General features: G+C 40.0%; 1 pseudogene; it reads left to right on the plus strand.

Moving 5' to 3' along the window:
• The first annotated feature begins 1,991 nt into the window (after positions 1–1,991).
• Positions 1,992–3,132, plus strand: LOC112830095 (proteasome subunit alpha type-1 pseudogene; annotated as a pseudogene).
• The last annotated feature ends 7,789 nt before the right edge of the window (positions 3,133–10,921 follow it).

Consider the following 10,921-nt stretch of genomic DNA (forward strand, 5'->3'; position numbering starts at 1 on the left):
ATTTACCAAAACGAATTTGATCATTTCCGTATGGTTGGACATTTAGTTTTTTTATTTTTCAAGTTTTTGTTCCTGTAATAATATGATAGGGAGCATTTCTGTACACTTACATCTTTGTGCACTTCCTTGGTTATTTCCTCTTATGAGAATTCTGGGAGTGGAATTGCTTGGTCAAACGTTATGTGCTATTTTGAAGCTTTTGAGACATATTTATACATATGCTTCTGCAACCTGGACATCCACCAATGGTATAAGATTGCCTTTTTCCTCTCACTGTGATCATAAGTATGAATGATTTTAACAGTGGCTTTGTTTTTCTAGAAAGCTCAGTCTGAGGAAGCAGGAAATAGTGTAAAGGCAGCCACAAGGAGATGGGCTCCAAGGTAGCCGAGCCTGCCTTCTGGTGCCTGGGACCCCCCATCTTGCCCTTGTCTCCCCACAGTTTTGTTTTTCTGGTGCTTTCTGATGTCTAGCAGCACTCCCGCTCTTCCATTTACAGAGTGTGATGCTCTGTCCAGGTCTCAGTGGACTTCCTTGTCTTGTCCACTGCTCTGTTTTCATTCCTTTGGGAGGGGCTTGTGAAGTGAGTCATTTCACATCAGGCTCTAAGAAAGCTGAGCTGTGTAGAAGCTGTGCCCAGACACACTGGGTCCAGTCTCACTTCAGAGTACTGACGTTAAATCTCACCCAACATTTAATTCTTCTGGCCTTTGGTGGACACATGATTACTCCACTTTATTCCAGTGGAAGTGGAAATGGAATGGACAACAAGATCTCTTCTGTTCCCATTTGGTTGATTGTCAAACTATAATTTGGGATGTTCAAAATGTTGTAAGTTATAAGGTTGTCAGGGCTCCGTGCTCTTTCCCCATACTTTGCCCTATGCATCTCCTCCATTTGACTATTCCTGAGTTATAGCCTTTTACAATAAACTGGTCATCTAGTAAGTAAAATGTTTCTCTGAATTCTGTGAGCCCTTGAAGAAAATTAATTGAACCCGGGGAGGGGGTTGTGGGAACCTCTGACATAATGACAGTCAGAAGCGTAGATAATAACCTGGGCTTGCGACTGGCCTCTGAAGGGGGTGAGGGGCAGTCTTGTGGGACTGAGTTCTTAACCTGGAAATCTGATGCTGTGTTTGGGTAGATAATGTCAGAATTGAGTTGAATTGTAGGACACCCAGCTCCTGTCAAAGAATCGTTCATTGGTTTGGAGAAAACCGCACCTTCCCCCAGTTGGGTCCAGCAACCCAAAAGAATGCTGCATGCTCTCTTCTAGCAACAAATAATAGTGATCTCAGATACAAGAATTAACAAACCAAACCAAACCACACTGAAACACTTAAAATATCCACCTCCATTTTTATTAAGAGGTGCATATGTTTTATTTAATATTTATAAAAGATTACAATCGAGTTATATTGATTCTATATTAATAATAATTGTAATAACTTAATTCAAAATAATTTTTAACATTTATAAGGCTTTATGGTCAAAAAGAAAAATTTAAATTTATGTGCATATTTTGATGAGAGAAATAGGAAGTCAACAAAAGAATTTCAAGCGTAAAAATACCTTAGAGTAAGATGAAATGCTGAGAGGAAAATGGGATGGAAATACGAGTTTCAGGAGAAAAAAGAAGGATATAAAATGACTTCACATTTGTATAAGTAGATGATCATAGGCTTCAGCATTTAGATACTGCGGGGTATAAAGCAGCGATATCACTTTTATTTTATAATGCCAACACTTACAGTGCACTGGATATAATATTCTTTCAACTAATTACATTTATGATGACAAAATTTAGGTATCAACTTAGGTAAAATTTAATACATAGTTTAAAGAAATTATTTTAGGAAATACATGAGGAAAAAGTACAAAGATCACTATTCTAAGTTCTATAGAATGTCTTATGACATTCTCTGTAGGCAGTGTCTTCCTCTTTTTATCTTTTTATTTTATTTTTAAAAAATTTTATTTACGGTAGATCGCCGAGTGGTAGTTTCAGCAACCCTCCTGATCCCGTATTTTTGCAGGAGGCCGCAGGCAGACCCGCGCCGGAACCATGTTTCGCAACCAGTATGACAATGATGTCACTGTTTGGAGCCCTCAGGGCAGGATTCATCAACTTGAGTATGCAATGGAAGCTGTCAAGCAAGGTTCAGCCACAGTTGGTCTGAAATCAAAAACCCATGCAGTGTTGGTTGCATTGAAGAGAGCGCAGTCAGAGCTTGCAGCTCATCAGAAAAAAATTCTCCATGTTGATAACCATATTGGTATCTCAATTGTGGGAGTTACTGCTGATGCTAGACTGTTATGTAATTTTATGTGCCAAGAGTGTTTGGATTCCAGATTTGTATTTGACAGACCTCTTCCTGTGTCTTGTCTTGTATCTCTAATTCGAAGCAAGACCCAGATACCAACACAACGATATGGCCGGAGACCATATGGTGTTGGGCTGCTTATTGCTGGTTATGATGATATGGGCCCTCACATTTTCCAAACCTGTCCATCTGCCAACTATTTTGACTGTAGAGCCATGTCCATTGGAGCCCGTTCTCAATCAGCTCGTACTTACTTGGAGAGATATATGTCTGGGTTTATGGAGTGCAGTTTGAATGAACTGGTTAAACATGGTCTGCGTGCCTTATGAGAGACACTTCCTGCAGAACAGGACCTAACTACAAAGAATGTTTCCATTGGAATTATTGGTAAAGACTTGGAGTTTATGATTTATGATGATGATGATGTATCTCCATTCCTGGAAGGTCTTGAAGAAAGACCACAGAGAAAGGCACAGCCTGCTCAACCTGCTGATGAACCTGCAGAAAAGGCTGATGAACCAATGGAACATTGAGTTACAAGCCAGTCTGTATGTTTATTATCAAATCTGTAAGAATTCAGGAACATGTACTGATGACAATAATCTATGCGTAGGAATCAGTCCAGATATGTTTTTCCCTAGCAACTTGTCTGAAACCATATAATGGTGTGCATTTTTCTTTAAGAAAGGGTCTATATAATCATTTTCTAGAAAGTATAGGTATCTGTACTGATGTTTTTATATGAAGAACATAGTGTCTTTGTGGGTTTAAAGACAACTGTGAAATAAAATTGTTTCACCTGCCTAAAAAAAAAAAAAGATTTTATTTATTTATTTGGAGATTATGGGGTGGGGGCGGTTGGGGGAGAGGGAGAGAGAATCTCAAGCCGACTCCACACTGAGTGCAGAGCCCAATGCAGGGCTCCATCTCACAACCCCAAGACCATGACCCAAGCAGAAATCAAGAGCCAGTTGCTCAACACTGAACCATCCAGTGGCCCCTGTCTTACACTTTTAAAAGTGAAGCTCACAGACAGCATTATACCTCTAGCAAGCAATTTGATTTTAGTCCAGCTAAAAATCTGTGCTAATAGTTGTGTGGGGACAACAATTAGAAGAGAAAACAATTGAGTAGCGCAGGAAACTCTCCCAGTTCAAAGCTTGCAGAGAGAGTGCATTAAACTGTAGGGAGGTTTGGTCAATATGATCACAAGCTGATAGAATTTAACTTGGAGACTAAGAAAAAGTGAATAGCCTATTAGCAAAATGACCTTTTAAAAAAGTTTTCACACACTTTGGGACTAATTGAAAAGAATCCATGGAAACAAGATAGAAGAGCAAAGTAGTTGAAGAGCTGGACATTTATTTAGGGAAAGATGTTCGAGAAGGCCATTTGCCCTCACAAAAAGATCCAGGAGGTAGGTGTAGGAAGGAGGTGAGAAAATTTGTCTGAGGAATCAAGTTGTACTAGGAAATGAAAAAGAGAAGACTCATTTAAGTAGACTCCAGGTCAGGTTCCTAAGGAAAAAAAGATGCATTTTGTGGATGACAAAGGGGTGAAAAAATATATGGGAACTATCTCTTTGTTGTTAAGTGTTGAACAAAAAACAAAGACCATAAATGATATCAGAAATGATGGCAAATAACTAATTAACTTCCAGTTTTACTGAGACATAATTGACATATAACATTGTCTTTTTTTTTTTTTTTAAAGATTTACTTATTTGTTTTAGAGAGTGAGCCACTGACTGAGCCACCCAGGCACCCCAACATTGTCTTAGTTTTAAGTGTACAACATAATGATTTGATATATGTATATGTTATTAAATGATTACCACAATTTAATTACCATTAAATGATTAGCTGCCACCTGGGTGGCTCAGTTGGTTAAGCACCAGACTCTTGATTTCAGCTCAGGTCATGATCTCAGGGTCCTGAGATCAAGCCCTGTGTCGGGCTTCGTGCTCAGTGCAGAGTCTGCTTGAGATTCTCTTTCTTCCTCTGCCCCTCCCCCTGCTCATGCATGCGCTCTCTCTCTCTAAAATAAATAAATAAAATCTTCTAAAAACATGATTACCACAGTAAGTTTAGTTAACATCCATCATCTCACATATTTATAAATTTTTTCTTGTAATGAGAACTTTAAGTTCTACTTTTTTTAGTTTAAGTAAATTGATTAATTTTTTTAAAAAAGATCTACTCTCTTAGCGACTTTCAGATATACAGTACAGTATTCTTAACTATAGTTACCATGCTGTACATTAAATCCCCAGGACTTATTTATCTTATTACTGAGAGTTTGTACCTTTTAACCACCTTCATCTATTTTCCCCACCTCCCAAACCCCACCTCTGCGACCACCAATCCATTCTCTGTATTTGTGAGTATGGGTTTCTTTTTCCTTTTTTTTAGATTTTACATATAAGTGTGATCAGTGTTTTTTTCTTCTGTCTTACCTCACTTAGCATTAATGCCCTCATGGTCCATCCATGCTGCTACAAATGCCAAGATTTCCTTCTTTTCTATGGCTGAATAGTATTCCATTATATACATTACATTTTCTTCATTCATCTGTCAGTGGATACTTAGGTTATATACATGTCATGGCTAACGTAGATAATGCTGCTGTGAATATAGGGATGCAGATACCCCTTTGAGGTAGTGATTTAATTTCTTTAATATACATTACCAGATGTGGAACAGCAAACTTAGATTGTTCTCTTTTTGGCCTAGAATAACATGTTGATGTAATATAATAAGACTATTTTCTCTTCCATATTATTTATACACTGAACAAATAATGAGTAATTAGTTTGCAAGGTTCTCTGCTAGGTTTCAGAGGGTATTTGAATAGATACAGCCTTGTCCCTGCCCATACATTACTTAAAATATCAAAGAAAAACACCACAGCACATAAATGTCTATAGGAGCAAGCAATATGTTATGCTACAAAAAAACAATTTTCAACTTGGGTAGACAGGGAAGAATTAATTTACTCCTCTTTTAATAAATATGTTCACAGTGCACAACAGCCCTGAGAGGAGCTGGGATGGAGCAGTGACCGTGAGGGACCCAGTCCCCACCCTCCTGGTCATGCTGATTATGCAGAAGGATGTGAAGTTACTCTGGTGCTAGTGGCTTGCAGTTTGAGGCAGAAATACTTTTTTTGCTCATTTGCATGTATTTTTCTATTGTTTTGAATTGGTCTTTGGTAGTTCCTAGTACCTCACACTTTAGCACTGCCTAATAATACACTTAATTCTACTTGTCTTAGCATGGCATTCAAGGCCTTTTATAGTGTGGCCCCAACTCCCCTCCAGCTTTGCCTCCCAATACCCTCCCCCACACCTTCCATTTATTTCATTCTCTTGTCCTTGAATGCATGCTTCCTTCACTCCTGCTTCCTGAAATTCTTCTAATCTGACTTTTAGTCTCAGTTCACAAGTCAGCTCTTTCATGAAAATTTCCCAGATCCTCCAGTCAAAATTATTCCCTTCCTTCTGTATTTCCCGATGGAACTTAGTTTTCTTTATGATGTATGTAATTTCCAAGTGTCTTGACTCCCCATTAGATCTTAAACTCCTTGAACAGTACTTGACAAATAGGAGGTACTTTAAAAAATACTTGTTCATTGGGGCACCTGGGTGGCTCAGTCGTTAAGTGTCTGCCTTCCGCTCAGGTCATGATCCCAGGATCCTGGGACGGAGCCCCGCATCGGGCTCCCTGCTTGGTGGAAAGCCTTCTTCTCCCTCTCCCACTCCCCCTGCTTGTGTTCCCTCTCTTGCTGTCTCTCTCTCTGTCAAATAAATAAATAAAATCTTTAAAAAAATAATGTTCACTGGAATAAAGCCCTCAGTTATTGAATCTGGTAGTGTTTGCTAATTGAATCACAGTGTGTGCCTTGTGTAGACATTTAGTGGTTGATTGCTAGTTCATCGTTTTTCAGAAATTTGATCCCACCCTCCAAGGACTCCAGAAGAACATGGGATACAGGGTAAGTGCTCAATACTTGCTTGGTGCTTATGTCTGAATGTGCAGATGTGGCTGAAGAGGCCGGATGAATGCAGCTCCTTCTGAGTGCATTTATTCACATGGTAGTTGGTTTTCAGTCTGGCATTAGTGCTAGTACCTCTGACACTGTTTTCCTCTCTGAGTCTCTGCTCCAAGGGATGCTACATTTTTTATAACAGTGTGCATTGTGCTGGCACATTCTGCTGCTATTGAGCCTTCCTAGTAGTGCCTAGCAGGACTGGGAGGGGACAAGTAGAACTTCAGGGTACTATTAAAACATGAGCTATGCTTGCCCAGTCTGTAATTTCCTCATTCTGGCTTACCACCCGAGGAGCACTTGCAAGTCATGGTGTGATCTGTGTTTTGTATGCACACATGTGTAGTGATGAGTATTCATCCAGGCCCAGACACCTGGCTTTGCTCCAAGACCTTGCTGCTGCAGATCCTAATTCTCTGTTTCACCTTCAGGAAGCCTTGCAGGTGATGCTGAGCTCGGCACTCAAGGAGCCTTGTGTGTAGATGGAGCAGATCTGGGCCTCCCAGCTGCTCTGCTCATAATCGTTGCTTTCCAGACTGTGAGTCAGAGCTGGTGTGATTCTTGACACCATGGTGACACCACACTTCCCTTGCCTGCTTCCTTTAAACCATGCCGGCCTTCTTGATTTCTTAGTTCCACTCAGACTCACAGATCAATGGCCAGTGTGTGTGTTCTAGCAGCAGCACCATGGTAGTAGCTGCAGCTCTCTGCTCCCAGTGACAATATTCAGCTGTGCCCAGGCTTTTCCTGGCTGTTCCAAATATCTATTGCTACATTCAAAACTACCCCCAAACTTAGTGGCTGAAAATATTTTATTATTATTACTGTTATCTATGATTCTGTGGATTAGGAATTCGGGGCACAGGAGGGATGATGCATCTCTGCTCCATGTTGCTTGGAGATTCATCTGTGATGCTTTAAATAGTGGGAGGCTGGAACACAGGAAGGTGGTGAGGCATAGTTGGTCTTCTTACATGGCGGTTCAGGGCACTACAAGTTAGTGTTTCAAGATATAGGAAGTGGAGGCTGCCAGTCTTTTGCAGTCTGGGCCCGGAAACTGCCCCTAGTTTCATTATATTCAGTTGGTTGTGAATTGAATTGATCACAGAGCCAGCCCAGACTCAAGGATTGAATGCTTGGGGGAGTTGGTTCACTGGGGTCTCTTTGGAGACAAGCTTTCCTGCCAGTATAGGTAGTATAGAATTTCTCTGTATGTGTACTAGGTATTGATACATATGTATGCATGTAATTGACCTTATATAGATTCGTAATTAATAGATTTACTAGACAATCTAATAAAGTCAACTAAAATCAACATCCATTTAAGCCTTAAATTAGTAAGACAATATCCACAAGCTATACAAGGAAACTTATCTCATTGGTTTGTGGCCCCACCCTCTTAGTCTGAAAGGGAATGCTGGAGAGAAAGGCCCTGATATTTATTGAGCACTTCCAATCCATTTTATCCCATGATTTTTTTTTTATGTTATCCTACTTAATATACAATTATATAAGGCTTCTTATGTGTATAGATAAGACAGCCAGGTAGGTGATTGCAAAAATGGCCACAAATTCTTCCCTTACCATGAAGAGGGGGATTCTGTTTCTCTAGCCTTTGGATTTGTGCTCACCTTGTGCCCTACTTTGCCACATAGAATGCAGTGGAAGTGACAATGAGGAAGTTCTGAGCTTGGGCTACAAGAGGTTTTGCATACATCTATTTTCACTCTTTGAACCTTGTCACCACTATGGGAACAAGCTCAGGTCACCTGCTGGAAGATAAGAGGAGGAGAGACCACATGGTACAAAGATGAGCTATCCTAGTTGAGGCCCTGGGCATGTGAGAGAGGGCAGCTAAAATTAGTGGTAGACTGCAGATGCATGAGTGAGCCCAGAAGAGCCACCCAACTGGACTATATCCAAATTGCTGACCAACACAATCCTGTGTTAAATAAAAAAATTTAAGCCACTAAGTATTGGGGTGGTTTATTATTCAGTAAAAGCTTTCTGATCCATGAGCTCAGAGAGTTTAAATAAAATTGTATCCATGGGAGAGGGGAAGATGGCGGTGGAGTAGGATGACCCTAGGCTCTCCTTGTCCTATGAATGCGACTAGATAACTATCAGATCATCCTAAATACCCCAGAAATCGACTTGAAGACTGCCAGAACAAACTCCACAAATAAAGGTAGAGAAGAAGAGACTACATCAAAGAAGGTAGGAAATGTGGGGATGTGGTTTAGAAGAGAAGTGGATCCTGGCTGCTGCAGAGGGGAGGGAGCTGTGGTTGCAGAGAGAGGTAAGAGAGAGAGGTGAGAGAGAGAGAGGGGAGCACACAAGGAGAACATTTCCCCCATAGCCTTTGGCTTGGAAAGGGAGAAGGGCTGAATTTGGTGAGTTGCTGCAACTAGAAGGGCTTAAAGCCTGAAGTTTTAAGTGTCAATGGGCTGGGCTGGACCCCGGGAGAGTTCAGAGATGGAGCCTGGAGGCATCAGGGTTGCTCTTGGAAAGAAGGCAGGCAAACAACCCAGGGACATACAGTGTGGACACAGCGATCTGAAGAGCATCTGAGGCACACAGTGGGGAGAGTTTGCTCTTCTTGGAGTGTGCCCCTGAGGGGCAGCATTCATAGAAAGACCTCTCTAGTATCAAAGGAGCTGGCCAGCACCATTTTCCTCCTCTGCCCCTCAGCACAAATACAGAGCCACATGCAGGAATCAGCACAGCATGGGCACTGCTGTCTAATTTGCTCACACTAAGCTCCACCCCTCTGTGCTCCAGTGGGACTGCCCTTCTCAGTCATGCTTACCTACACTATAGTTACACAACACCCCCACTGGCCCTGCAGAAGACCAGCACAAACACCTGCCCACACCATATCTCCTGACCAGAGTTTGGCAGGGCTTTAGTTCTGGTGGAAGTGAAACAGATATAAATAACATGCTTGTTGGAGAATTTAAAGAAATGATCATAAGGATACTCACTGGACTTGAGAAAAGAATGGAAGATATCAGTGAGACCCTTACTAAAGAGATAAAAGAGTTAAAAAAGAATCAGGGATGAAGAGTGCAATAAAGGAGATTAGAAACATGCTTGATGCAATGAACAGCAGGCTGAAAGAATCAGAGGAATGAATTAATGACTTAGAAGAAAAATTAATGGAAAGCAATGAAGCTAAACAAAAAAAAGAGGAAGAAGAATTGTGCAAAATGAAGTAGGCTTAGGAAACTCACTGACTCTATCAAATGTAATAACATTCGTGTTATAGGCATCCCAGAAGAAGAAGAAGAGAGAAAGGGGACAGAAAATTTTTTGAAGAAATAATAGCTGAAAACTTCCCTAATGTGGGGAAGGAAAGAGATATCCAGATCCAGGAGGCACAGAGAATTCCCATCAAAATCAGGAAAAGTGGACCCACACTAAGACATAGTGTAGTTAAACTGACAAAATATAACGATAAGGAAAAAATCCTAAAAGTAGAAAGACAAAAGAAGACAGTTATTTATGAGGGAAAACCCAAAAGGCTATCAGCAGATTTTTCAGTAGAAACTCTCCAAGCCAGAAGGGACTGGCATAATATATTCAAAGTGCTGATTGGGAAAAATCAGCAGCCAAGAATACTCTAGCCATGAAGGATAACATTCAAAATAGAAGGAGAAATAGAGTTTCACACCAAAAAAATTAATGGCGTTCATGACCACTAAACCAGTCCTGCAAGAAATACTAAAAGTGACAGTGGAAAAGAAAGACCAAAAGTGACAGTATGGAGATAGGAAACACAGAAGCAGCAAAAATGAATATTTCTGTAAAAAAAACCAGTCAAGGAACTCACAAAATAAAAGGATGTAAAATATGACACCACATACCTATAATGTGGGGAGGACAGGAGTAAAGGGTTCAAACTTAAGTGACCATCAACTTAATATAGATTGCTCTATGCAGAAGATGTTATACATAAACATAACAGTAACCACAAATCAAAAACTACTGATAAATATGCAAAGAATAAAGAAAGAAATCCAAATATATCACTAAAGAAGACCAGCAAACCATGAAAGAGAGAAATAGGAGAAAGTATCAGAGAAAGTCCCAGAAACAATCATAAAACAAGTAATAAAATGGTAATAAATACATATCTATCAATTACTTTGAATGTAAATGGACTAAACGCTCCAATCAAAAGACAGAGAGTGGCAGAATGGATAAAAAAAAAAAAAGACCTGTCTATATGCTGTCTACAAGAGACTCATTTTAGACCTAAAGACACCTGAAGATTGAAAGTGAGGGGATGGAGAAACATTTATTATGCAAATGGATGTCAAAAGAAAGCCAGAGTAGCAACAGTTATATTGGACAAAATAGACTTTAAAACAAAGACTATAACAAGAGACAGAGAAGGGCACTATATAATAATAAAGGGGACAATCCAAAAGAAGATATAATGATTGTAAATATTTATGCACCCAACATGTGAGCACCCAAATACATAAAACAGTTAATAACAAATATAAAGTAATTGATAATAATACAATAATTGTAGAAGATCTT

The sequence above is a fragment of the Callorhinus ursinus genome, unplaced genomic scaffold (assembly GCF_003265705.2).
Source record: "Callorhinus ursinus isolate GAN/ISIS: 27379988/994484 unplaced genomic scaffold, GSC_fseal_2.0 scaffold27, whole genome shotgun sequence".
In the NCBI taxonomy this organism is placed as follows: Eukaryota; Metazoa; Chordata; class Mammalia; order Carnivora; family Otariidae; genus Callorhinus; species Callorhinus ursinus.